A 27,804-nucleotide genomic window follows, 5' to 3' on the forward strand; every position below is an offset into this window, starting at 1 on the left:
CAGCATCATCTGCTGAATGCTCCAGGACGAACAAACCCACATTAATTACAGGCTAAACTTTGCAATCCACCTCTCAAAAGCACAGAACTGCTTTGATCCCACTGACAAATCCCCTCTCCAGCCGACGCGCGAGACCAAGGCGTCCGGGGAAAAAAAATCCCTAAACTTCTTCTCTCCTTTTCCCTTGTTGCTACCCTCCCCATAAAATTACATGCTCCCTGCCAAGGAGGGCTGGAGGGGAAAAAAAATCACCTCAGAAAGCAGCAGGGCCTCACAAAACCTTGCACTTCACCTCCAGCAGCAAGCAGCCGGGCGAGCGCAGGAGTGTGAGCTCAGCCTCCAGCACTGAACGCTGTGTCGCCGGGCCAAGTCCCAGATTTCCAAAGCAACTTCTTTCTGCTGTGGCCTAGTTTAGTTCTCCACACAAAATGCCACCAAAACAAAAGCCTCCCAGCCAGCCGGGGGAGGGAAGTGGGGGGTACTTACCTAGCAGCATCCCCACATCACCTCCTGCATCTTTAGCAGCCACTCTCTTAACTTCAAAATAAATAAATAAAGCGAGGCCACACAGCCTTAAAACCAATCTGGAAATGAAATGGAAAGCCTGTAATTATTTCTCAATGCTCCTGCCAGTCTCAGCCTATAAACACAGTGGATTACATAAGTCCACCCCTCCTGTTTTGAAGCCAAAAGTATGAGCTTTTCCTCCAGCTCTGGCAGCAAGTAATAATTCCTCGTCGGCATGGCAACGCTGGCTGGCTTCCAGCAGACAATGGGCGAGTTGAAATACTGCTACGGCCTTTTTATAGCTTAGCTCTGAAAAACCTCTAAAATATTAGCTATCTGATGGCTAACCCAACTTGACAAGCTCGCCTCCTTTAACCATTTCCTTCCTGCACCACGAGCAGGAATTGCCCAGACGCTCCAGGGTCACGGGGCAGTGGAGCAGGGGACGCTCCTCTTCCCAGGGACAGCACGCAGGAACCGTTCCCCATCTACTGGATTTGTTGATTTGTCACAGACACAGCATCTGCAGTAAGTGCCACAAGCCCATCTGGGCTCTTCTGGGGTTATTTCAGTCTGTTACTCAGCAGGTACATTTGCTCTGCTCGCTGCCTCCAGCGAGCTGCGCGCGAGGTTCTCCTCCAGCTTGCCAGGCCTGAGAGAAAACAGACCACAAAATAACACTTTGTGCATGTGGTTCTGTCACTGCCCTCCTGTGAGCAGGCTGGTGGGGCTCTGGGTGTGATATGCAGAGCTGCAGGGAAGCAAGATGCTTCACAAATCCTCCCTCATCAAATGCTGGGAGAAGTCATGTGTCCTTTAGGGACAGCACTGCAGGGATGTCCTGGAGAACCAGCTGCACTCTGCCTCTGTGGCAGTGGAGGGCAACCTGCCCATACTGCTGGGGCTCGGGCTGAAGCTGAACGAGTTAAAAGCAGTAACACATCCTGGCAAGGCTGAGAAACAGCAACAAAACTCCAACAGGAGAGGAACGGACACTCAAAGCCATCATTAATGCCAGTGGTGTAGGAAGACTGATGAAGTTAAGGAGACTTATGATTGCATTTCAACCAAATCCTACTGAAATGAGCAGCTAACACACACACACAGAGCAGCCCCCAAGATCATGGGAAGTTAATATTTACCCTGACTACCCACACTGTGTCCAGGATGACCCCATCACCTCCACACCTGGCACAGACTCTGTGCACCCCAAGGCCAGCAGGTCCCAGCTGCATTTACTCCTCTGAGCGTGAGCTCAGTGAGTGCCATACCCTGAGGAAAACTCACCCCGAGGGCTGGGAGATCCTCCGCAAGTTGCTGAATTTTGCAAGTTAGCAAATACGCAAAGAAAACAATAGAAATTAAAGGGAAAACTGAAGAACAGCAGAGCCAAGGCCACCACAAAAAACAGAGTTAACTCCATTCCCAGTGCTCAGTTCCCAAAACAGTGTTGCCAGTGTTCACAATCCAGCTCCATTCCTGGCAAGAATGCTGGGAAACCCAAAGGCTGCTGCTCTGCACTGGTGGCTCTCCATGGCCAGCCCACTGGCCCCTGATCTCCAGGAAAGGCTGGAATGCACGACCCCTGGGAGTCTTTAACACTCAAAACCAGGAGGCAAACAAAAAAAGAACATTTCTTTCTAAATCTCATTAAGTTGCAGAGCATGATTATGATTTTCTAATGTGTAGAGGTGATAACACTGCTTGGAGCTCTAGTTCAATTAATTATTTTATGGGAATAAACATACCAGGAGAGACTAAATGCAAACCATAAAGGCTCCTTGGTACATGTCAGGCTCACAGCTGCTCAGCCTTTGATACAAGGCTACAATTCCTAATGCCACAGAAGAGCCTAATTCCCAAAAAAAAAAAAAAAAAAGAAAAAAAAAAAAAGAAAAAAAAAAAAGAAAAAAAAATAAAAATCAAGCAATCATCTCAGCACAAGCCAGGATGCAGCACACCCTGGCAGATGCTGGTTCCTGTACCAAAGTGTGCAAAGATGGCCAAGAGCAGCAGCTGTTGCTGCTGATAATTAAATACACGTTATGCTACCAGAAAGCCAAGCAGAGCCACACAGGAGAGGAGAGAAAACCAGACCTGTCATGGAGCATCTAGCTGAATATCTCATGAGCTCAGAATGGGATGAAATTAAGAGGTGCCAACCTTAAATCTCCTTAATGTTGTTTTTTCTAATGAGGACTCTGTCACATGACTGGAACATTTGTGTTTTGTAGGTGAGAATAATAATTTAGTCTCTTTTTAATTGTAAATTTTCTGGGTTTCACCCCAGCAGGTTACAGGTGAATGAGGCACAGAGAACTCTAAGAATTTCTATGAGGATGGGACTTAGTCCTGCTCTGCTGAATGCCACAGACACAGCTCTATCTCTCACTCCTCTATTCCAGTGAAACCTCAGTGTGTCTCAGGACACCTTCCTGAGCAGGCTGCATTTGATCCCAGTCTCCTGCCCCTTCCCCTCCATCCCAATTTGCTGTTACCAAGATGACATCTATGAACATGACTCTTCCCAGCCTGAAGAAAACCCCCAAGCTGGTATTTCCTCCTGTGTGTAACAAACCATGTGCATGTGCCTGCAAAGACAGCACCTTAAGTGGGCGTCAGGAGTCAAAAGAAACAGAAAATAGTGAAGTCAGGGCTAAAACATCTGGAGAAACCTTCCTGCTCTTCCACAGACCAATCTCTGTTCTCTGGGTAAGGAGCACCCAGCCCCACCATGACCCCAGACACAGGGATGGATGATGCAAGATGAGGAATAACAACTACAAAACCCTGCTGAAACTTTAAAATGGCATCACACTACACACACTCTTCCAGCTCAAACCCTTAATTAAACACACTATTCTTTATGGTGCTGGAGCCACTCCAACTCCTATTGTTAAATTTAAAATAAAACCCCAAAACCCCACAGCATCTGTAAGACATTAGAACATTCAATACCAACTTCTTTATTCAGCTTTAAGACATCATTTAATAATTTTTCCCTTCAAACCCCAAATCTAAGGATTTAAAGGAAATAACCACCAGCACCTCTTACAGAATGTTGTTGTTTGGGTTTTTTTAAATGAATCTTCTGGAGTAATATCCTTGACCTTTAACAATTCCAGAGCAATTAGGCTCATGTTTGATCATGTACAGCCTCTGGACAGACTGCACAGCCAGGGCACGTTCAGTGCTGGGTGTCAGGATGAAGCAGACTCTGCAGCCTGAAAGCCAGCTCCAAATACAATCCATTCATGCACAGGGACAAAACAAGAAGGCAGATTTGACCACAGAAAATCACTGGGATCACAAGAGAAACACATTAGAAAATCAATTTTGATCACTGCTAATAAAGCTGGAAACACAAGCCAGAACCTTGTTGTTAAAACCTCCATTATTCCAAGGTGGGTCTTCACTTCTCCTGCTCTCCCTGGAGAAGGAGCCACTTGCAGCCACTTGCAGCTCCTGTAGCAGCCCTCAGGTGGTTCCCATGGCCTGGAGAACACAAGTTCAGCCATGCCAAGGGACCCAGACATGGAGACTTTCCCGACAGGAGCAGGAGGAGAACTTGGTCTGAATGACAACCTCTGCAAAGTGATGGGGAACCTCTCTTCACCCACCCACTGCAGGGAGAGCAAGCTGAAATATCACCTGTTGGCAACCTCTGAACACATGCTGGCAGGCCGTGACAAACCTCCAGGCTTCCATAAAGCTCCTACAACTTTACTACCACTGCTAATACTCCTCCTGTAGCCAGTTTCACAGCCTCTGACACAGCCTGAGGTGTCAGGTGGAAGAGGAGATGACCCAAAGATTAGCAGAGTGCCCAAGGTGCAGCTTGGCTCCAGGAGCAGCCTGCCCAGGTGGGGGTACCAGAGCAGGGACTGGTTCCACCATCACAAAGCCAGCCTACACAGCACAGTCAACTGCACAGGCACTTTGATCTCAGGTGGTAACATCTCACCTGGGCCACATCCTCGGGCACTCCTGCCTGCTCACAGCAACTCTGCTGAGCCAAAAACATGAAAAGGACAGCAAGGTTTGCACAAAAATCCCAGTAAGTTCTCTCCAGCAGCTCCCACAGTTAAACTGTTCAATCACGCATGCTTTAAAGTCCATGAAATTTAAAAAAAAAAAAAATCCCCAAAAGAAATACAAAAGCTGGACAATTGGTGGAAGCAGGTTTGTTTGATCAACTCTCCTCCACCTGCCAAGCAATTCTGTGACCACAGTAAAAAATCATTTAGGGAACTCAGCCCTCTGTGCTGATCCTACCCTGCAGCTCCAAGTCCCCTACACCCACAGCTGCATGGCCAGGGCTAAACCATCCCTCTGCTCCACAAGCCAGAGCCTCCAAAACACACACCCAAACCTAGGTACGACTGCACACTGGGCACACCTGCCTCCACCAGAGCCTGCAGCACAGAAAAGGCTTTGCAAGGGCCAAGCCACGTCCTTCAGAACAGGCTCCAACGTCAGAAAATTCTGTTAACACAGGCAAAACAAAGGAAGCATGTGGCACGTACGTAGGAACCAAAGGATGTTGGATGAGGAACACAAAGAAGGGAGGAGGTGGAAAAAGACGACTCATTCAAGGATCTGTGCAAAAAAAAGCTGGCATTACTAGGCAATGCCTCTCCAAGTGGATCAAGAAGTCCAGTAGCAGAGCATACCCTGCAGACAGCAGAGAAAGGGAAAAAATATCCAAGAAATCAGAGTAGGGAAGTAGCTCATCACATCTTTTAGTGAAACAAAGTGGAAGAGAATAAAAACCAAACCAAGAATCCGATCCCAAGCTATGCCTTACTCCAGTAAGAGCCCTCTGTGTTTCTGTAAGTTCTGGACCATGTCCTTGCCAAAAGCACTGCCTCAGCAATTTTAAAAAATACTTTAAAAGCATCAAAAACTAGATCTCCGAAAGGTATAACAATACACTGTGCAGAGCCCTGAGCATCCTCCTAACACTTGGGAGAGAGCTGCAGACATGTAAGAGGCCACATGGACAAACAGATACTGAAAGCAAAGTAAGAACATGGTGAAGATACTCAACAGCAAAGTTATAAACAGAGCAAATTCCTCAAAGATAAAAAAAACAGCTAGCTCAGACTGGATGTGGAACCAGAAGGAAAGATTAGTGGAAACACAAATCACTCCTGTGCAAGCCAAGAAGTCAGGGAGAAATTGGAGGACAAGTGTTCAGCCACCGCCTGGCAGAAGTCACAGGGGCTTTGAAACATGGTTGGAACCTGTGTAAAGCTTGTTTTTTAACTCAGGAAATGATAAATTCATAGCCATCCAACCACCACACCAGTGCCCTTCCAGAGTATTCCACATTTCCTGATATTTCCTGAAACAGAAATATCCTGTCAAGAAAAAAAAAAAGTCCAAATAAAAAACTCTAAACAAGAGGGCTGTACCCAGGCCATGCAAGTCAGCTGCTTCCCAAACACACACCACTGTTAGCTGTTTATTCTCAGCTGGAGCTTCCCCTCCACGTCCACCTCCTCCCTCCTTTCACTTACACACTGATATGCCATTTAAGATCTCCTATCTGCTGGCTCTGCCCACTGCATCCTCAGCATTTAAAATAAGCTGTGACAAGTTGGGTAAACCCAGGCACTATGAATACTGCAGAGCAGAGTGGCTGAGGGGTATTGCAGTCTAGTCATATGCTTCAATATTTTGTCCCCAAGAACTCGGCCAATCCATTTAGCAATGGAGCAGGACTCTAAAAATAGACACCAGGATACACAGGAGATAAATGTACACAAGACAAAAATAAATCCCAGCCTTGTTATAATTTTAATACAGGAGCTAAACTGGGAAACGATAAATGATGACTGTTTCCACAATTGAGTCAAGAGGAAAATTTAACTCCCAACAGCCCAAGAGTGAACACAGACATTCAAAACTGGATAGGAATTCTCAGGAAGTTGGATGGCATTAATCCTAAAATAAGTTTTTCATTATTTCAAACTGCACCAAAAACCCCAACACTTTAAAGAAGCAGACTTTAAACAACTGTGCATGTTCTCAGTCATCAAGTTGTGGGGCCACCATCCATCTCAAAAAGCTGCTCTCAGCTCTCTGTAAGTGGTTTAGCTCCACAGCAGCTCATTCTAATCTCAGTCAGCAATCTCAAATTGAAGTTCTAATACATGCATATACATCTATAAACTCCTACATACATTTTTCCTTTATGAGCTTCAGCCTGTCTTCACTCTACATGGTTAACCACGCTCCCCCACAGCCCTGCCTTCGCTTTACAAAACAACCTCTGGTGTTTATGAGATTAACTATTTCCCCATGGAAATCATCTGAGGGATAACTCTTCCCTTCCCACAGGAATACCCAGAAGAGCCTCAAAGATTTCACAACCTTAAGCCCTGTGTCATCATGAGCTATGCTTTTGCATACACAAACATCTTGTGTGTGATCAAACGAGGAGGCAGAGCAGGGGCTGTGGCCAATGTAATGCTCTGATCTGACCCCTGGCCAGATGTCTCCAGCACAGGGTTTCACCCAGCAGCTCTCAGACACTCCCCAAGCCTCCAGACAGGGGAAAGCACCATGTTCTTCAGCACTCTGCCCCAGATTCACCACCCTGCCTCCCATCCTGCCACACCTATGAGTGACCGCGTTCACAACCAGGTGCTCCAGCACTGCATGGAAGTGGCTTGGTGACATGGCTTGGTGACATGGCTTGGTGATTGGCCATGCTGGGGACTCTCACAGGGCAGCTGAAGGGCACTCCAAACACTCCTGGTAGTCCCCCCATTTGGTTCCCCAAGCTCTGGCTCTGCAGCTCAGCATGCACAGGATCATTACCAGGAGTGATGCGAGATGACCCAGAGCAGATCTTCAACCACATTCAAGCCCATCCTCTGCTGAATGACAACTGCTTGGCCCTCCCCTCCTCCCTGAGCAGCCATCCCTGCCCATGGCTTCAAAGCTCACTAAAAGGCTGAGCATTCTCCTTCAGGTGACTCCCAGACTGCAAGGAAACCCATATTGGTAGAGGAATAAGATTGGACCAGGCTAAATTTCACTGCATGCTTATCTCTGTTCAAATCATCCTACTAAAAAGGAGAAAACAGTCATGTTCCAGATGGGAGAGACTTTTTATAGCGAGCCATGGATATCTGGCACGCTTTACTGAAGGTCTTTCATCATGCACACAAGGTATAATGCTATCTAGTAATCTGAGGAAACATCCATGGGATTTTCAACCTCCTCTAGAAATTGAGATTCAACAGGAAACCACAAATACACCACGCAATTAATTTTTCTTTACCAAATGTTTCCAGTCATGTCGCAATTTTAACAGTAAGCAAACTATTTGGGATCTTTCCAGTTCTTGTGCAACAATGTTCCTCATTTTTCATTTTATTTTTTAAAGAATCTGGCTGAGATTTTTTTTTTTTTTTAGAGGAGAGTTTAAAACAAGTTAGGAAGTCAGTGTGAATAGATCATACTCTCCCTGTTAAATACTCACGCCACCACCCCCCAAAGTTTCCATACCATATAGCAGAGGTTTTGTACAAACAAAGTAAAGACTTTTCCCAGCTAAAAATACAGCAAGCAGCCTAAGAAATAAGAGCAGAACAACATCTCTACCAACACAGGCAACGCTGAGCTATCTGAACCACATAAATAAAAGTCTCATTCAAACATTCCCCCACTCCCCTCCCAACACCATTCCAGGAGAACAAAGAAACATTAAGTCTTACTTTCCTGGTGTATATTTGATCAGACCTTCTGTTAACACAATATGACAACAGCAATGAAGGGAAGAATATCACAGCTAAACAAGCGTCTACCATTCCCCTTCCTTCTGCCGAGTCCGTGCTGACGCAAGGATGGAGCAGCTGCTGTCTGTTTTTAAACAGCTCCATATTTCATAAGAAGCTGCTGATTTCTGAAAGGACAGAAAACCCAGCCAACGGCTTACAAAATAAGAACCAAATTAAAGCAATCCAGGACACACTATTTAAACATGGTGTCCCTTTGCTCAGCCTCCCTCCAGCGTACCACGTCTGTCCTCTGTCTCAGCCTGCTCCCTTAACACCACAAGCACAACTTTTAAGTATTCATCTAGCACAGAGCAGAGGACAATGGAAAATCCCTCCCACAGCTCCAGATAAAGCAAATGCTTGAAATATGGGAGAAAACAAACTTGTGTCCAGCTTGATGCAATCACAGGAACTACTTCACCAGATTAACATAACCCTCCTCTAGCTGTGTGTTCTGCTGCTGAGGGACGCTTTATCAACAATAAACAGACATTTGGGATGGAAAGACTCTCCTTGAAGGACATAGCCATGTCTCAAACTTTTGAAAACTTATCCAAAAAAAAAAATAGCTATTGATATAAATTTGTATGCAATCCGGGATGTATCAGGTATCCGAGAAACCTCTCATCACCACTAAAATTCCACATTTGGGTCTCATAAAAAATCTGCATCATAGCATACAGGTCACTGAGTATTAGGACCTCAAAAAAAGAAGCTTAAAGCTTTTCTGCTCTGACTCTGCAGCTCTCACTCTGGCTGTTAAAAGCAGTGGGTTATAGCAGGCCAGTCCCTCCCGAGGGGCTCCAGACACCCGCTGTCTCCTTTCTACTTAATAGCTGCTCTAAGAATCCTGCTTTTTTGGCTGTTTGTGTCATGTTGATTAGCTTAGATAAGGGCTTGGGGAAGGAGCAGGGAGAAGAAGAGAGCATGTAGGGGGAGGAGGATTTAAAGAGGAAAAAAAGGCTTTCATCTGCTCTGATAATTAGCAGGTCATGCTGAAAACGATCAGCATCCCTTTAACGCAACTGCGCATGAAATGTGCAGAGCCCTGCTCAGGTCACTGCACCCATGCAAATCACTTTGTTATACCCCTCCCTACACCCTGTGGTTTACCAAGCTCCTCTGCCTTCACAAGGACTCCAGCCAAGATCCTTCTACTCCCACGTGGGAGATGGGGGTCACAAGGGTCTCCAATCTTGCTGCTCTGTCACAGGGGCGCTGGGCACGGAGGTGCCAAGGCCAATCAAGGACTAATTGAAGGTTTGCAAAAGACCTCCAGAGTCTCTGATGAAGCAGCACAGGGGGAGCACTCGCCATTCCTGGAGAAAAAGCGGCTGCATGATCCTGCTGTTCATCACTTGGAGCTTTTCTCAGGGAAACCATCAACAAGGAAGAGTCAGACTGCCCTGAACGTGACAAAAATCTTCTGTCGTTCATCACCTGTGGCTGCTGTCCCAGGTGTCTCCCTACAGAGCATTTATTGCTTCATGCAGAACAACCCCCCTGCCCAAAACACACTGCCAGCTGTGGGTCCCCAGGAGCACAGCCCCTGCATCAGGCAAGCTTGGCTACTACACTGAAGACACCATCTGGGACTTAGCACATAAATCCTGGTGCAAAAAGAACAGTGGGGCAGGGGGGGAATTAAAAAAGCAGCCACAGAGCTCTGGTCATTTAGGCTGTCCCTCCTCCCCACACATTTTCTTCGGAAAAGTCAGGAGTCATCTCCTGGAGGGGCAGGACCAGTTCTGCTGGAGCAGAGGCCCTTTAATAGACCTGCCCTTCTCAAAAGGAGGTGAAAAGATGATAATGACAATGACAATTCTTCCTCTGATGTACTCACATCCTCCTATTAAGGACACATTACCTCAAAGGTCAGTAATTGCCAGCCAGAGCCAGCTCTGCCTTGACAACCCATCTTCAAAATGCAGAGTGCCTGAGTGTGCCCAGGACAGGGAGAGACTGCCCTCAACGTGCTGTCTGCAGAGAGAATTCCCTTTGGTGGCTCTGATGGCTGCATTTTCTCAAGTGTCTTCAATTTCAGCAGCTTTTCCTCACTTCAAAATTGTTCTTCTGCCTCAGCTTAATGTTTATCCCCCAACTGACACACACCTTCAAAGCGCTGCTGTTTGAGAGAAGCCCAGGAGGATGGAAATGAAGAGATTTATTTTCAAATAAAGAAATGGGCTAAATCATTGTGCCCAGAGTTACCAGATGTGCCATCCTGCTTGTGGAAACAGGAGCAACCTGCCAGGCACCACAGGGATGGGAAAGACAGGGAACAGTCCCACCAAGGGGATCAGTGGGGCACAGGGACCAAGGAAACAGCTCTAAGGTTGGTCTGGAAGCAAACCAGAAACCCCCTGCAGCAATGTAAAAAACCATCATATGATCAGCAGAGACTATTATCACCCAAACTCCCTCCACACAAAACAGAAAGCACTACTGCAACAGTCACAAGAGCATCAGGCAGGAGCCAAAGCAAACTGAAGTGTAAAACACATCCCTCAGTGGTACCAACATTCACCTGGGAAAGGGGAAGCTCCAGCCAAGAGGGCAGTGTGGAGTTCCTCAATGACAAACCTACAGCAATTATTAGAAAGGCATCATCCATACATAATTTTGAATTTAATTTAATTAGGCACCCTGCTAACTTCATTACTTATTTAACTGGACTGCTCATTCAATTTACATTACTACTGTTCCAGATAACTGCTCCGGGCCCCATGCAGTGGGAAATGCACAAGAGGACACATTTGGGAATGCTGTAGCCCCAAGCCACAACTGGGAACTCTGTAGCCCTAAGCCCATCCCCTGACACTCAGCATTTCTCCTGGGACAAAGGCATTGACCATGCCTAAGGTTTTATTTTTCTACCTGCACGCAAAGAAGAAGAGCTGAAAGAGTTAAAAAAATTAAGACAAAAAATCCCAGGTAAAACCCTCAGATTTATAATTTTTAATGCTTGTGTACTCCAGTCAAAGCATCAGCCTCCTACACAGTTGCCAGATTCTTCTTTTTCACCTAAAAAGTACAGAAAAATAATACTGCATGGGGCTTGGGGGAATATATATCAGAGCACTTCACTCATCACCCAAGAGCATCTTTATAAAACCTCTCCAGAACACGACACATCAGGTCAGGACAGAAACCAGCAAAGGTCTCACGCAAGCAACTGCTTGTGGCACACTGCTGGGCTGGGGAGGTCACAGCCTGGAGCCAAACCTTTCACACCAAATCAAAGCCAGAACGGAGGATCCAGCTCCCAGAGCCTCTCTGGTCAGTGTGTGCAGCCTTCTCCCCACTGTGAGTGCCTCAGACAGTCACATCCCTGCTCCTCTGGCAGCTCTGCCTGCCCTCAGCAGCTGCTCAGACACAGCAGAATTTTCCCAGGCAGGGAAATTTTCAGGAGTCTCCTCGGAGGACGGAGTCCAAAGCCTCAACTCCCTGATCAGAAGGGATGCAGCTGCATGCTGTGAAATGGAAAAGAGGCAGCAGCACCTCAAGCAGATTCCTGACACAGCCTGAAGTATGTAGGAAGATACCTCAGCCTTAGACTGCAAGGTCTGTCTCAGAAAATTAAAAAGACACATTTTAAAAGATCCCTGACTGACAGGAGTAAGAGAGTGTGACATGGTACAGACACCAGCCTCAAATTAGGCAATCCTCTGCTGCGTTTGGACTGGGGCTTTTTAATTCCTTCAGCTCAACATTTCTTCTTTAAATGAAACTGCTCTGAGAACTCTGACCATCCATTAAAAAAAAAACACGTGAACAAAAAGCTGGAGAGCAGCACAAAGCCAGGAGCACCCCAGGACAGCCATCTATTCCTTGTGCAACAGCCCTGTTAGCAGGGAGGTGCTGCTCACCACAGGCCCTGCACAGCCTGGAACATCATCACCTCAGGCAGTGTCTTCAACACACTTGTGACATCCATTTTTCACTCTCCAAATCAACTCCAGACCCAAAAATAATTTAAGAATTCAGGAGCTCAATGTACTTTGCTCCAATCAATGCACAGGCCCTGTATGAAGCATCAGAAGTTCAGAAGAGTGCAGACCAATCCTCACCTGGCATTTGGGAATCTGCTACCTCAATGGAAAAGATACAGACCCACTGGTAGTGTTTTTTATTTTGAGGTTACCTGGTAAACAAAAGGACTAAAATCATCTCTACAGAGATCAACAATCATGATCAACAAAAGTCAACAAGTCATGAAACCAACATGTAACCAACAGCAGTAACACCTCAGTCACTACAAAACCTTCAAGAAGAACCAGCAGCACAAGTGATGAGTTTTCCAGCCACCTCCCATGAAAATGACACTGTCTAGCTCACAACCCCCCTCTGATCTTGTCTTCAGGAAGTTCAAAATGAAACCTCTCACCAAGGCAATCTAGTATCTGGTTTCATAAGCGTGCAAGTGCAGCATGGACCATTTGCGTGTTCCCTGTGAAAATAAAGTTGCAAAATGATCTGCACAGCATTAGGGAAGTGTAAGCATTCCAGTTCCCATCAGTGGGGAAGGAGACCGGCAGTCCCAAAGCCATCTCTGCTGACCTACCCTTGTAGAGGGGTGGCAGAGGCAAATCATTGCAGCAGAAGAAAAACCAGGCTTTGCTATCTGGCAAGGCTGCAGTGGCAATATCAGCATTATTTCAGTCCTCACAAGGGGAAAGGATCACATGGACTCCATTGAAACACAGGATCCTGGCAATTCTCATTTCCTACGGCAAACAGTTCTCAGGGGCCTCCTCCAGCCTCCTCCAGCAGGAAGGGGGAACTTCCAACACCTAATCGCTGACATTTAAGAATGTGAAGCCTCAGCCATCAAGTTGACATTGCAGCAGGGAATGCAACTAACAGGTATACAGTTGCAGGCTTCCAGACTGTGGATTTCAATTTACAGTTTAAAAAAAGAGAGAGGAAACTAGCCTACAAAAACAATCAACTTTATCTGGGCTATTTATCACACAAACCATGTGGCCACACCATAATGTGAACAACTGTGTGCACTACACATTTTTCCTCCTCTAGCAGTGTCCAAGACATGCTCACATCTGGAATCCTTTATGTTTTAAATGCTACTTCTGCCTTCTCCCTGGTGCCAAAATGCCTTGAGCAAGCAGCACACCCATGGGGGAGGAAAGGAGCAGCAGAAGAATCAGTAAGGCACCAAAACACTTCAGGTATCCACATGATGAGCACAGCAGGCAACTGGAGGAGCAGAAATCCACCAGTGTGCCTGTAGGCAGAGAGGCTGTGGCTCACAAGAAGATCACACTACGTGAAAGTTGCTGTTCTCCTGTGGCTAACAATGAAAAGCAAAGTCACACTTCTCCTAAATAAACCCAATGTTTGTTATTTCTGTTCCTTTGTTTGCTCTGTAGAGCTCTAAAGCCAAGCAGGAACATTTCCTGCCCAGCTAATGTCATTCACTTAAAACTTACCAACCTAGGCTTGCACCTGGACTTAGGAGTCACAAAGAGTGTCACAGGCAATCCCTGAGTCACACAGCACTCCACAACGACCCAAAAATGCCTTACAAGTCTCTCCAAGGCTGCCCCAGCTTGGCTGCTGCCATTTGAGGTCCCTTTAAAGCAAGAACTTTGTAATGCATCTCCCGCTGCTCTGGGAGACAGCATTAAAACACAAAGGCACACAGTGCTCACGCTAATGTTTCCATCTGCTCAGAGCCTGGGTGATTTTAAGGACAAAATAAAACCAAGCATGTCGTGATGACCCTGTGCACAGACGCTTGGGTGCCTCAATCCTTTGAAAATCTCTGGAGATGCCCGAAAGTGCCCCCAAGGACACACACACACAAACATTTAAAGGGAGATGCGTGTCGAGAGGTCCAGCAGCAAGTCTGTAAGAGATGTTTGGCTAAGAACTCAAGAGAGAAGGCCATGGGAAAGCCCTCTGCCTTCAGTCACATGTGGGCTGACCCTCCCAAGCCTGCCCCTTGCCTTTGCTCCAGTTACCCCGGCGAAGGCCGGGGTGACCCCAGCAAGCCTTTCGCTCTTTGCTGTCAATGTCCAGCCTTCAAAGAAACCTGACCCAAAGTCCAGCGAGGGTAAGGGACAGGCACACGCTGACGTCAGCGAGGTCCCTGGATAAGGTCACCGCAGTGTTTGCCTTATCTTGAAACTGGCACTGCCAGGAAGCCAAGGAACAAAGTTAACACTGATCAGAGGTTGGCTGTCTTCCTCTTTCCAAGCCCAGCCTCTCTTCTGCCACACCCCTGGCAGGGCTCGGGCAAGAGGGCACTGGCATTGGAAAGCTTTTTCAACCATCCAGATGGATTTCTCCACATCAAGCAACCATCATGGCCAGACTCAGAAGTCACACCCCAAAGGCAAGACAACAGACTGGGGAAAACTGCACACAAAATGTTGGTGCATCTTCCATCTCACGGGCCAAGGTGCCAAAATCAAGTCTCTAAAAGACTTGGGTTCCTGAGAGGTTGAAGGGTCACTCCCAGCATTGTCTACCAGAAACAGCAGATGTGACCTCAGCTGAACACAGCACATAACATTGGGACTCACAGCCTCAATTATTTGCCTCATAAGGCCAGAGGTTGCAGAGACATTATTTACTTGGAAAGTTTCATTCTACCCAAGGCAATTTTTGGGCTGCACTCCAGAGACATTTACCTCCTGCACCAGCCTACCCTGCCAGAGACACCAGGAATCCAGTTATTCATCAATCCCTTAGCTGAAAAAAAAAATTACATCATTACTAAAGTCAGCTCTTTGATAGAGACTCCCTGAAGATCCTCACGTGACAAGAGACAGGAGCTCAGAGACAAACACTCCTCTGCTCCCATGCCAGAACACCTGTTTATTTCTATGCCAAATCTGATGGCTCAAAAAAAAAAAAAACTCTAAGCCATCTTTCTCCCTTGCTTCTTTTGAAGATGATGGATGCATCTGGTGGGAAGCTGAGCAGCACACAAACAGGCCTTTCTAACACCCCCACAGCCCACAAGCAAGACACGCAAAGCAGTCACCAACAAAGATCAAGTCCTCATAAGACCTGAAATATGAAGGGATCATACAGAACAGCAATTCTGAGTATTTGTGTACTAAAGCTACTTTTCTACAGCAGCCAAAAAACCCAGAGAGCCTAAGGCAGTCCCAGGCAGGACGTGCAGGCTCAGAGTGAATGTTCACACTAACTTACAGGGAAAAAGAGTGAATCACCCTCCTCCCCTGTAAATAAACACATGCAGCTCAGCACAGAGGCTGGGGCCCCCAGGCCTGTGTAACCTGCCCCAGGCTGCCAGTGTGGAATGGGATGGTGGCTCACTGAGTGTTAGCACAGCCTGCACCCAGGTTTGCAGAGCCTTTACACAACACAGGAGGCACAGTCAAGGCAGTCTGGGGGCTCTCACTGGGCTGTGCTCAAATCCCCCAGCAGCAGCCTGGAGGTCAGCAGCAGTCAGAAGCTTCAGGCACTTGTCAGAAGGAAGTGCCTTGCTATAAGAGCAGCAATACTGGAGTCTTAATCGGAGTTTTAAACAAGCCACTGCATTGGTAAAGGTCCATGACTGTCCTAAGACCAGGACAACCACTGAACATCCACCAGTAACCGTGGCACCAACAAAGACTGAGGTCTTCACCCAGCCCTCACTCCATCTGTAACACCCCAAAAGAACTGTGTGGTCATTCTAGGACCCTTCCCAAGGCCCGCAATTCCTAGAGCAGAGCCTGAGGAACAACAGCACATGAACCAAGCCACAGAACTGCACTTTGCAGGGCTCACAGCATCACACCAAGCCAGCACAGCTTTAGCAGGAGCGGCTGCCAAGCTCTGCCCACGCCGGTGCTGAACGCGCTCCGCAGCGCTGGAGGCGTCCCCAGCCAAGCCCATCCCAGCCAAAGCAAGAGCAGGTCACCGAGGGGAGGGCGGCAGCTCTGCAGAAAATGCGAGGCATTGTTGGGAAAGCAGCAGGAATGTGGCACAAAGGTAACTGCTACAGCCTAGGGTCGCCAGATGAAAGCAGGATCAATACTGCACTATGTTGTTTAACCCGTTTATTAGGGGGGAGGTGGAGATAAATGAGGATTTGAGTTGCCAAAGGGTACACTTTCACCCCGATCTGAGTCAGCCAGAGCCGAGTTCCTGCCCAGCAACACCATCGCAGCCAAGTGATTTCAGCCTTACAGTTCACTTCACCACAGAACACAAAGAGCCAGTAACCCAGCAGTCGATAATGGAATAAACTATAGGTCAGCGACCAGGAGAAAACACACCATTTAAAATTATTCCAATATTGACAGGCACAGGAAACAGGCCTGTATATTTATTTGTTTGTTTTAACCAGCCTATCTGCTCAGAGGCAGCGCTGAGCCAGCTGCTAAAATTACAAGGTTAGATTCTCAAAATCTGTGGGGGAACTGCATGATGCCAGCACACTCTTACAGCCTTCAAAGCACAGCACTGGCAAGCCGGGCTGAGTGTACATGTGATCAGCCCCAACACAGCATGCACACACTTGCTTATCAGAACATCAGCAGGCGAGGGTTAGGGGGTACCTGAGCACGAAGCACAGCTCTGCCAAGCTGCCTTTGAAAGCCTGGCCTGTAGCCAAAAGGGAGAGCACAAACTGATTCAAAACACTCAGCCAGGAGCCCAGCCAGGCTCATTTATAGCTCCATTTCCTCTCAAGGCTGCTTTTCCCTGCAAAATGCTGCAATGGCAATTTGCACCTTAGGATTAAAGATCACTGTGGCTCTGTAGCAGCTGAAAGCACCCAGAAAAGCCCCTTTCCCCTCCCAAGATTAGGGAGCATTTCTTCCATTGCACGTGAGCAAAGTGAGGAGGAGGAGGAGGTGACACCAACTCCTGCAACAAGCACCAAGCAGGGAACATTTCAGCTGGAGTTCACCCGGCACCACAAATCAACAGTCCTTCCCCAAAATGGAACAAGACAATGTGAGTTTGGCAGGGCAGTTCAGACAGGCAGTAGGCATTGCTCCTGGCCAAACTCCTGCTCCACTGAGTAAAGCAAAACCATCTGCACCATGAGCACCAAGGAGAGCTTCAAGCCTGCAAGACCAAAGAAGAATTCTGCAGGACTCTATGCTTACACCTCACCACACAAGCAAGATTAAATTACAATTACAGTTAAATTTTAACACATTCAGACACAGAGTGTCAGTTCCAATTCCTCCTCTTTGCAGAGCTGGCCAAGTGAACACTGAACGAGATCCAGAGTGCTCTTCATCCATGCTGGCACCACCACAGCCATGGCTCCCTGTGCTAACCAACCTGCCCAGGCTGAGGCAGGCAGTGCCAGCAGCGTGGCACCAAAACATCATTTCTCAACAGCAGCAAAGGGAATGCAGAGCCAAGACTGATGACTTTTCCAGGAGAGTACCAAGGAAATAAATTACACTGCTTCCAAAATCCGTTTTTCCTCAAAAATACTTGCTTACCAGAGGGGAAAGACTTCAAGGCTGAATTTAGTGCTCAGGAAAAAGACTGGATTAAGAACCCCAGAGAGCACTTACTCTGTTTTTTCTCCAGCAGAAGTGAAATAGAGCTGCAAATCCCAGCCAGGCAGATCTGCTGCACACCACCAAGGGCAAGTGACCGACAGCATGGGCCACAAGGGAGCTCAGCTTCCCATCACAGCCTCTCCTTGGCATCTTTCTCACCACTGCTAACAAGGCCACTGCAATTCCCACCAGCAGGAGAAGCACCTGCCCATTAACAACTGGACTCCTGCCACGCTGTGCCATGAGACAGCTCTGGCTGCCCACTGCCAGCCCTGAGCCTGGCAGATCCCACGGCTGTCTGCTTCCCTCCAGAGCAGGAGGAGAAAGCACAGCCTTTGTTCAATGTCTGCTCCTTCCTCTCACTTGCTTGGGCAATAACCAGCAGGTAAACAACACCCAGCATCTGTTTACCAACAAAGAAAACCCTTACCTTTCAGCTTTTATTTCTTTCCTTCTTTTCTGTTGTTGTTGTTAGGGTTTTTTGTTTGTTTTAATTCCAGTAAGAAACAAAGCCTTAAGCCAGCTCAATAAAGCACTGCAGAGCCTGGCTCAGCTCACTTTGGCTAGAGGCAGATCAATAGCTTTCTTATATCTCTCTGCTCTGCTTGGGAGGGAAAAGAGGCCACTTCTTTCCCAGCCAAGACATCTGCACAACGCATCTATGTGCTGTGAGCCAGGACCCCTCACAGGGAGAGCTGAAAAGAGATGAAAGAGTGCTTTGGCACAGCAGAGCCATCTCCTCTCACCCTCATCTCTGCTGGCACTGCCAGTGCCTTTCATGTGGGAAAGTTTTCAAGTCCGGTTTGGCCTCCCAACCACCATCAGCTCTGCACTGGTTGGTTATTCACAGTGGGGAGGGGTGGGAGGAGGGGAAAAGTCCCTTGGAGCAGAGGTTCAGACACTCCAGGTAGGACTGCTCAGCGTCCTGTGCTGCCCAGGCAGCTGCTGACAGAACTGACTGTTGTGCACATCCATAAGCTTAAGAAATGAGCTGCAGAGGCACCAAGGAAAAAGCACACAGGAAAGGCAGCCCTGGAGTCAGGAACGCCTCAGTGGAAATCCATCAGTCCCCAAAGCCTCCCTGAAGGTCATGATGGGTGCCTGCTGTTTCTGTGGGGAAGAGAGTGACATCCAAAACATCACCTGTGCAAACATCCCTGGCCTGGGGAGCTGTGGCTTTCTGAAGTGAAATGTCCACCATGAGCCATCCCTGGGCTACCACCATGTTGGTTCAGGAGAAGCCAGCTCCACACAGCATGCTCAATCCTGCAGAAGAGGGGAGCTGACTTGACAATATTAGTCACCAGCTACCCCAGCAGTAAAGCATAAACCCCACAGCTTTAAAATAACAGTTCACATAAACCCATATTCTAAACATGAACAAAGCTCTGTCAATTGCATTAGGCTCTGCCTTATCCATCATGTTTACAAGACACGTGAATGCTTTCTAAAGAGCAGATGCTTTTCAAGTTTAATAATTCAACCGTTTAGAATTGAGCACTGAAAGACCCTGCACGCGAAGAAATAAATGCACGCACAACTGAAGCCTTTGCTGATCTTCAACTTTTTTCCTTTAAGCAGAAACTACCAAGAATGCCAGAAATATTTCCTTCTGAAGAAATGACTGACAAGGAGGATGTCTAATAAATGGAAAGCATTTGAAGAAGGAAAAACAAAAAACAAGATGACCCTCAAACATATTCTTGCGGGACAACTTCTGAAAACCACATGAATAAGTAATGCAGGCTTCCCTTGAAACAGCAACAGCACAAGCTTCAATGGGCAACGTCACCAGGACTCGATCTCTGCTGCAGATCAAATGCCACACAGCAGGAAACAGCTGACACACAGCTCAGCCCAATTATATACAGTGCCCTTTGCATACAGGGCCTCCTCTTTAATGCATCTCCAGCTCTGCTCTCTTTGCTGGCAAGCAGCCCCTCGTGCCCCTCCAAGGAAAAAGGCAAAGCTGGATTTGTGCACTCTGCCACGCAGCCCAAGGAACACAGAGCTGCCATGTCTCAGGGTGTCTAACCTGTGCTCTCTCTGCAGGATGTTCAGCAGCACAAGCACAAGATGGAAAGCCACAAAACACCCCACGGCTAATCTCAGCTCTGATAACATCTTCCTGGAACATGTCACTTAAGGTCTCCAAACCTCAACTTCTCTATCTGTTAAAAAAAAAAAAAAAAAGGAACAGCATAAAAAAAAAAAACAAAAAAAAAACTTTGCCAGTGCAAGGGCTAAATGGAAAACACCCATAAAAGAGATTTTCGAGCTGTGCCCTGCACTCTTTGTACTCACTGTTATCAGGGCTCAGACCAGGAATTGTTCAAAGCCTGAACTATTTGCATTACCTGCTGAAAACAGTGCAGTCTGTTGCTAATGCTCAATGCACGGTATTTCCTACACACCCATCTCATCATCTCAGTCTTTACACCATGACTAGTTCTTTTACATGTACTCACACATAACCACCTCAGCTTGGCATTTACCGCATTATCACTACAGAGAAATGACTGCAGGGGACAAATTAATTACCTATGCAAAGCAGGCTGAGAATAGTCAGCAACATACTGTACCACTGAAATGGTAGACAAAGCCTCAAACAGAACTTCCCTCATGTGGAGGATTATAGGCTCTACCCACAAAGGACTCAAGTGTCTTGCCTTATCTTTTTTCCATTTAAAAGGAAAGAGACTTTCCTGAAAACCTGATAGAAACATGCCTTTACAGAACAAATGCAAATGGATTAACACACTTATCAGCAGTAGGCTTGAGGGGAGGCAAAGACATACTTCTCCTGCTGCCTAGATATTCTAAGATGCTTTTAATTAAATTACAGAACATCATTAGCTAATTAAATATTCTGGTCCATCATTACACATCCCTACACCTCCTGCTGCCTCGCAGACCCCCACTGTCCATGAACCAAGAACTGGTCAAGCTGGAAGGGACAAGAGCAAATCATCTGGTCCAACCTCAGGCAGGGTGATTCTGAAGACCATGGGACAGGATTGCATCCACAAAGTTCTTGAATACTTCCCATGAAAGAGATTCCACAACCTCTCTGGGCAACCTGCTCCAGCACGTGGTCACTCACATAGTAAAGAGGTTCTTTCCTCACATTTAGGTGGTACTTCCTATGCATCATTTTCTCCCTGTAGTTCTGTTGGTTGGCACCACCAAGAGAGAATCTACATAAGCATTTCAAAGACATGAGCACTATAAAGGGAGTTGTAAAAGAAAATCTCATTGCTCTTCCTTCCTCCACAGGCCCGCTCATACTTGATTCTGGAACACAGAGACTCCCCCTTAGGCATCTTGTACACAACCCTGAACAGCAAAACTGCCTGAGCCAAAGACAAACGGCTCAGCCACACTTCTCTGCTGCTCCCAAGGTGATGTGAACACACAGGTCCCTCCCTGCTCACCCAGAGCCCCCCCAGGTCACACAAGCCCACAGGGGTCTGCACAGGCAGAAGGTCTCACAAACTGTTTGGCTTTCAACGCCTTGCACTGGCTGAGGGGTTTAACAAGTATATTCCAAAACATTGCCTTGTCAAGTTCTGGATCGTCAGCGTTAAATCCTTGAGCAACCAAGTGAGAAATGAACCTGCAGACAGAGAAACGTGTCTCAGTGTTCTTCCCCTGCCTCGCCCTCTCCGTCAGCCAGTGCATGTTTGCTTTTGCTTCTAAACTTCACTTCTCTGTGCAAACAGTCTGCTATGAGAGGTATTTGCTCAGTCTACAAGTTTCCTGCATTTTTTGTCCAGCTCTGGGGCCTGATCATCAGGCATTTCCAGCTCAGAAATCCAGGCTACGAACGAGCTCAGCCCCACAGACTGATGCATCAGAAGCAGACACAGTTATCTGAGGACCAGAGCAGCTGACAGGGATGCTGCAGAGGACCTCAGGGTGTCAGAGCCACAGGGCAGCCCAGCCCTTTCACCCAGGAACAAAGACACCCAAAGCACTGCATCTTTGAAGCCACACTTGAAAACCATCAAGCAAATCCACGGCACAGCCTTCTCTCTGCTCTCCTACTCCCAAAGAGACTCTGCCCTTGGTCATGCTTTGTAGGCTGGCCACCTCTGAAACTCAGCCTGCTTAAAATCAGCTTTTATACCAACAACTCTGTTCTACATCAGAGCTTTACACCACACTCACCACTAGTCCACGTGCCCTGGATTCGTGTGCCCAGCCTATGGAGATGTAGTAATTTTCCCTTTTCCAAAGGCCTCTGACACCCACTCTTCAAGCATCTGCTGCAGCTCTGCACAACACTGCGCCTTGAGGAGCCTGTAACATGTCCAGAACATTGAGCAGCTTTGACCTGGAACAGCCCCAAGCACAAAGGGTCCTCAGCAGGCTCTGTATGCAACAACAACACAACAAGAAACACTCCAGCCCAACAGAAACCCAGGGGACACAAACAGTTGAGCAGGGTTTGGTGGATGTAGGTTATTAGTGCATTACAAATAGAACAGAAATTCAGGAAGCAGTTATCTCCAGAAAAGAAAGATTCATTTCCTTATGGTGCTTGCAAATCACACTGCTAACTTCAGATCGGAAGAGCTGGTGCTCAGTAGAATGAAATTAAGCATGTTGGATCACACAGGACACCCGAGTGGATAATAGCAGAAAATTAATGGAAGCATATGTGCCTCAGGCAGAGGACTAGAAGACCAGCAAGAGAGCTGTGCTCAACTAAACTTCACCATGATAAATGAAAGCCAGAAAACATACTGCAAATGCAGAAATATGATGATTAGCTCTACACCGGAGGTTCAACGTCTTAAACATTAATTTTCTTTCTCCAAGAGCATCACTCCCAGCCAACATAAGCACACGTACAGTTCTCCTTCAGAGACAAAAGGGTACAGGGAAAAACAATCACAAACTTTTGGAAATCACTGGCCTCACACAAGGATTTTATTCCTGGATCATCTCCAAAGAAAACCTTCCAAAACAACAAATGAAACGGGACTGCAGAGACAAAGCAATCTGCCACTTAACTCCTGACAGTCAACAGCCTGGTACTTGGGCACCTGGTGACCCTCTGGCACTGCACAGCTCACCTTCCCTCCGCAAGGAAAATCCTGAGACACCTCAGCACCACCGGGGGGGGGTTCACCAGAAAGTCCAAGGCACTAGCACTGACTCAGGCCACCGTTCCATCAGTGTTGAACCAAGTCTGTGCCCTTGTACCACGTACCTGACTGTTCCCACCGCCCCTGCCACGCCGCCTTCTCTCCTCCACCAGAGCATCAAGTACTTTGTTTGCACATTTCCAGCAATCTGTTGTTTTCACTGATGCCAATTCCCTCCTTGCAAACCTAAATCTTGGAGTCTCCCTATGACTTGCCTTCACAAGAATGCTAATTAGGTCTTTACTACCCCCAGGCTTTCTGAGAGAACACAAGCATCTGCCATGTGCACTCCCACTCCAGCTATGTTTTCCCACTCCAAATCAACAAAACAAGTGTGTTACTCGGTCAGCGACATGCAGAGGACACAACCAGATTTTTAAGAAACCTGGGAAAGGAGCTGCATCACCCACCACATTTCACTCCCAAACACCACGAGGAGCATCCCTTCTCCTCCAGGAGACCATGCCTCGGTGAGAAGCTGCAGTGCCTGGCTCTCTGTGTGCTGGGCTCCCTCAGCATTTCCAGAGGAACAGGCTGCTACCAAACCTCAGCCCACACACAGGCTCTCCAACCTACACCATTCCCTTCCCGTGACACCCCGGTATTTTTAGCAGGAGTGCACAGAGTGAAAGGCAATCTGCTCCCATTAGCTGGTCACACTCATTACATCCAGCCAGAACTGTCCCTCTCCAGACAGCCCACACCCAGCAACACTCAGGTTTTCCAGCCAAAGAACCTCTTCAAGGGCAGCTGCCAAGGTGGCACCAGCTTGTTTCTCCTGTTCATGTTGGCTCTTCACTCCTTCCTAAAAAGGAGGCATTTCCCAGGACCAGGCTGCCCCCAGCTCTCACACACAAATGAACAGCCACAGAACAACATGAGGAGGGGACTGCTCTAAGATCTGTCTCCTGCACACTTCCTAGATGACAGACATGCCCTCCAAATGCTAAACCCTGCAGGTCTCACCTTCTGCCTCAAGTACAAGAGAATGCAGCACGCGCTGCCAGACTTAGGGAAGGTGTCATTTGGAGGAGCAAAACTATCTTCACACTGAAGGGCCTCTGATGCAGGAACCCAAACACACTGAAACAGACAACCACACATGTCAATGTGAATTAGGAAGACACCACAGGTCTCCCAGTTTCCAAACAGGTAAACTATTTTGATGGTTCTTCTCAGCTTCTCAATTTAGAAGATAGCTCACAGTGGCCACTACCCACATCCTCCAGAGGGACTGGACATTTTCCACAGCTTATCTGTATTGTACTTGGAAAGTAGGGAGCTGAAAGATAAGGAAATATACTCAGATACAAAGAATGTGGTACAAGTGGCTTTGGGGGAAGCATTCTTTAAATGCAGCATTTTACAAGCAGAATAAATCCTAGACCATGTGGCGACAACTGAGCTGCACACAGCTGCTGAGCCAGCTATCTCTTTCTAGGGGCAAGACTAGTTCCCTGCATAAATGGTTCTTTAAACTTTATAATGCCAACTGCATGAATAGGACTTTTATGGATTCCTGCAGTGACGCACAAAGCCATCCTCAACATTTCAGAGCTGCTCTGTGAGCCCACACGCTAGCTGCCTTCACCAGAGCGCTCAGACCCCAGCCCAAACCAGAACTCTTCCAGGAAATCTGTCTCACCATGGACATCCTGCTGCCTCCAGGAGGTCAGCACTGCCAGCAAAGCTTGGTTAAAGTCCAAACAGATCAGACTCTGCAGCTCTGGTTCCCAGAGGCCACACCAGACCCTGCTCCACCACCACCACCCTCCTCAGAGTGCTGCACAGGGCTGCTTTGTCCACACAGTTGTGTCTTCAGAGAGGCACAAAAGAAGCTGAGATGAGCGTGTAATCAATAGGCCTCACCCTCGCAGCTCTCCTGCTGCCCCTGCCATTTCTCAAAGGGAACTTTTCCTTCCTCCCTCCCCTTCTGTATCATCTTCCCTGGCACCCAAACCGACAGCTGTGGCTGTGCTAAGCCAGCTCTGGCAAACTGCTCAGTGGAGCTGACCCTGGCCATGCCCTGGGACAGCGACGTGCCAGAGCTGGGAGCTCTCCATGCGCTGCTTGTGCTGTGCGGCCAGGCTGCCCAAAGGCACCCTCCCACCCCAGTGGACACAATCCAGAGGCAGGGCCATGGGAGAGGCTGTGACCCCAGGCACAGCACCATGTGTGCTCCCTCCTGCTGAGAGCAGACACGGCCTCAGGGCATGGAAGGAAACAGTTCTGCTCCTCTAACAGCAGCCAGGGCACCAAAACCACCCTGGCAACAGATTTCTGTGGCTATCCAAGGAATGCCTCCCCCTCAGTTTCCAGTACAAGAGCTTTACAGCCTGCTTCTCCTCAAGCTCCCTGCTGCAGCCCAATCCCACAGCATGTCAGTGAGCAGCTGGCACTGGCCCTGCTGTCTCCAGCTGTGCTGCTTCTGCAGAGCAAGGCAGGGAAGCCTGTGGTCTTCCCAGGACACGTGGGAGGCTCAGCACTCAAAGAGCATCACAGATAGGGCCACTACAGGGAAGCGTGGAAGAGCTGCATCTTTGTGAAGGCTGAACAATCCCATCTGTCCTGCTGGAACTCCTCAAGGGATGGACACAAAGAGCACAACGACAGAGAGAGATAAAAGGTACGATCTCAAATGCGCCAGTGTGGCTGCAAGACACAGAGAACAGTCTGTACTGTGCTTTCAGGAAATCCTCTCCCTTTTCCATATTCATATTGATCCAAAAACTCCTACATGACATCTCCTCAAGCTCAATGCAAGCTATTACAGAACTCTGGAAACACAGACAAAACCTTGAAGACACTCTCACAGCAGATTTAACGAGGCTGATGGTTTATCCACCTGACTTTAATCTCCCCCGCTTGTCTTCAGCAGCTCTCAGTAACACACTCAGAGACCTTCTGGGACTTTTTCCATGTGCAGAAAAAGTGCTTTTCACTGCAAGACCAGGCTCTCAGGATGGAAATTCAAGTACTAAGGCATGGAAATACATAAGACAGCAAAAGCAGCAGCTAATATCAGGCACGTCTCACCCATTTTTGCACATGACAACCAACTGAGCTTGACCACATTCACAGGGAACCCCTGGCCAGGGCAAGGCAGCCCCTCCACATCACCCCACAGACATTGTGAACTCAACCCAGTCTCGCACAACGAGCACAGCTCCCAGCTGCCAGGCTGCTGCACAGAAACCTGGCAGGGGATGTGGGAAATGAAGAAAATCAATACCGGTTGGGTTGTTTGCAAATCTGTTTCTCCCCTCACCTTCCCGGTCTCACAGAGGACAACTCATTAGGTGCCTGGAGAGCTGCCAAACCCAGCTGGGGCTGAGCAAGCCATGCTGCAGGACAGATCCCATAACCACGGCCTCTCTCCCCCTTCAGCAGCCCCTCCCTGAGCTGGCAGGTGAAAGTGGTGCAGGCAGCAGATAAAAAGGGTAAATATAATTCAGCCCCATGTGCACCTGTCCTCCAGACAAAGCCTGCTCCCGGAAGCCAGGCTGTGCCTCTCAGCGCACAAAGACGGGTCTAAATCTGTCTGTAATAGAGCTTTTCAGGCTGACTGAACAGTAATGTTCACAAGCTGCTCCCCTCAAGGGAATACTGTATCCTCCTCACTGCATTACCCCAATCAGAAAGATCAGTGAGCAGCTCAAAGGCAAAGGTGGAAGAGGCACCGCTGATGTGATTCCATTTAGAATCTATCAGAATATTTTATTCCTCCCTTTGAAAGCGACAGATTAGGTATTTCCACTTCTCTTTGAAGTCTGGCAGAACAATTCACACCAGTGGACCAAACAGCCCTCACTCCTCTCCATGTGCCAGGTAGTGCAGATGGGAGAAAAGCCTCTTTATAAGCCCCCCAGAGCCACCCGAGGCAAAGCTACCTCTGCAATCAAAGGCCAAACTCCAGCCAACAGGGTAGCGATTTCTCTTCATCACAGCAAGCTTTATTTCCATTCCAGCTTCTTTATTTTCACAAAGTCTCCTGGAAAATTAAGTGTGGTACACCTCTATTCCAAAAATCTCTCCTTGGCAAGTGCTGGCTTCCCACTTTCTGGCAGACACTGAAATTAAATGCAGCCTCCCTGTTTATTTCCTTCTTGCTGGGGATATGCACATCCTTGCTGAGCTCTGGAAGCAATTTTTTAGTTGGGAAAAAATAAAGATTCCAAGCTCTTACATAAACAATGGCTGGTGACGAGAGGAAAGACAAGGGTTGGAAAATTTCTCACATTTTATTAAAGCGTCTCTCAGTGCAGCAGATCAGACAAAAAGAACAAACCCAAACAAACAGATTGAAACAGCTGAATATTAAAATGGCACTGGAGGGATCAGCTGCAGCATCTTTCCATGGCCAGGACCAGAGCCTCCACCAGACAACATCACAGAGACACAAACAAGGGTGGATTTTGCTGCTCCATGGTACAGAAAGAAGCCATCTAGAAAGAAGGTGCTCAACACAAACCCATAATGGAAAAGCAGAGCCCAAGGCTGTTGTACTTGTCAAACACACCTCTGTTGCTCTCAAGTCTCAGTGCTAGAAGGAAAAGGAAAAAAAAAAAAAGAGAAAAAAGAAAACAAACTTCCTGCACAAAAAGGGAAAATAAGCAACTTTGTCAGTGCTTCCTCCAGCCTGAAGCACAAATTGATAGGATCACACTGATCTAATCCAGAGGGCATTCCCCTAGAGATTACAACAGTCTCAAAGTAGGTCATGCTTGGGCTTGAGCTTCTCAGCAAGCCCAATTCTGACATATTTCCAGAGCCTGTGTAGGTGCATGTGTGTTTTCCCCTTCCCTGCAGCAGCTGCGCCATGCTCGTTACCAGAAACCCAAATCA

The 27,804-nt window shown here is 47.7% G+C and overlaps 1 protein-coding gene across 1 annotated transcript in view; it reads right to left on the reverse strand.

Annotated features, from left to right (window-relative positions):
• Window positions 1-27,804, reverse strand: part of NCOR2 (nuclear receptor corepressor 2) — a 224,697-nt gene that overhangs the window by 174,318 nt on the left and 22,575 nt on the right. The window lies entirely within an intron of this gene.

The sequence above is a fragment of the Ammospiza caudacuta genome, chromosome 18, assembly GCF_027887145.1.
Source record: "Ammospiza caudacuta isolate bAmmCau1 chromosome 18, bAmmCau1.pri, whole genome shotgun sequence".
Classification (NCBI taxonomy): domain Eukaryota; kingdom Metazoa; phylum Chordata; class Aves; order Passeriformes; family Passerellidae; genus Ammospiza; species Ammospiza caudacuta.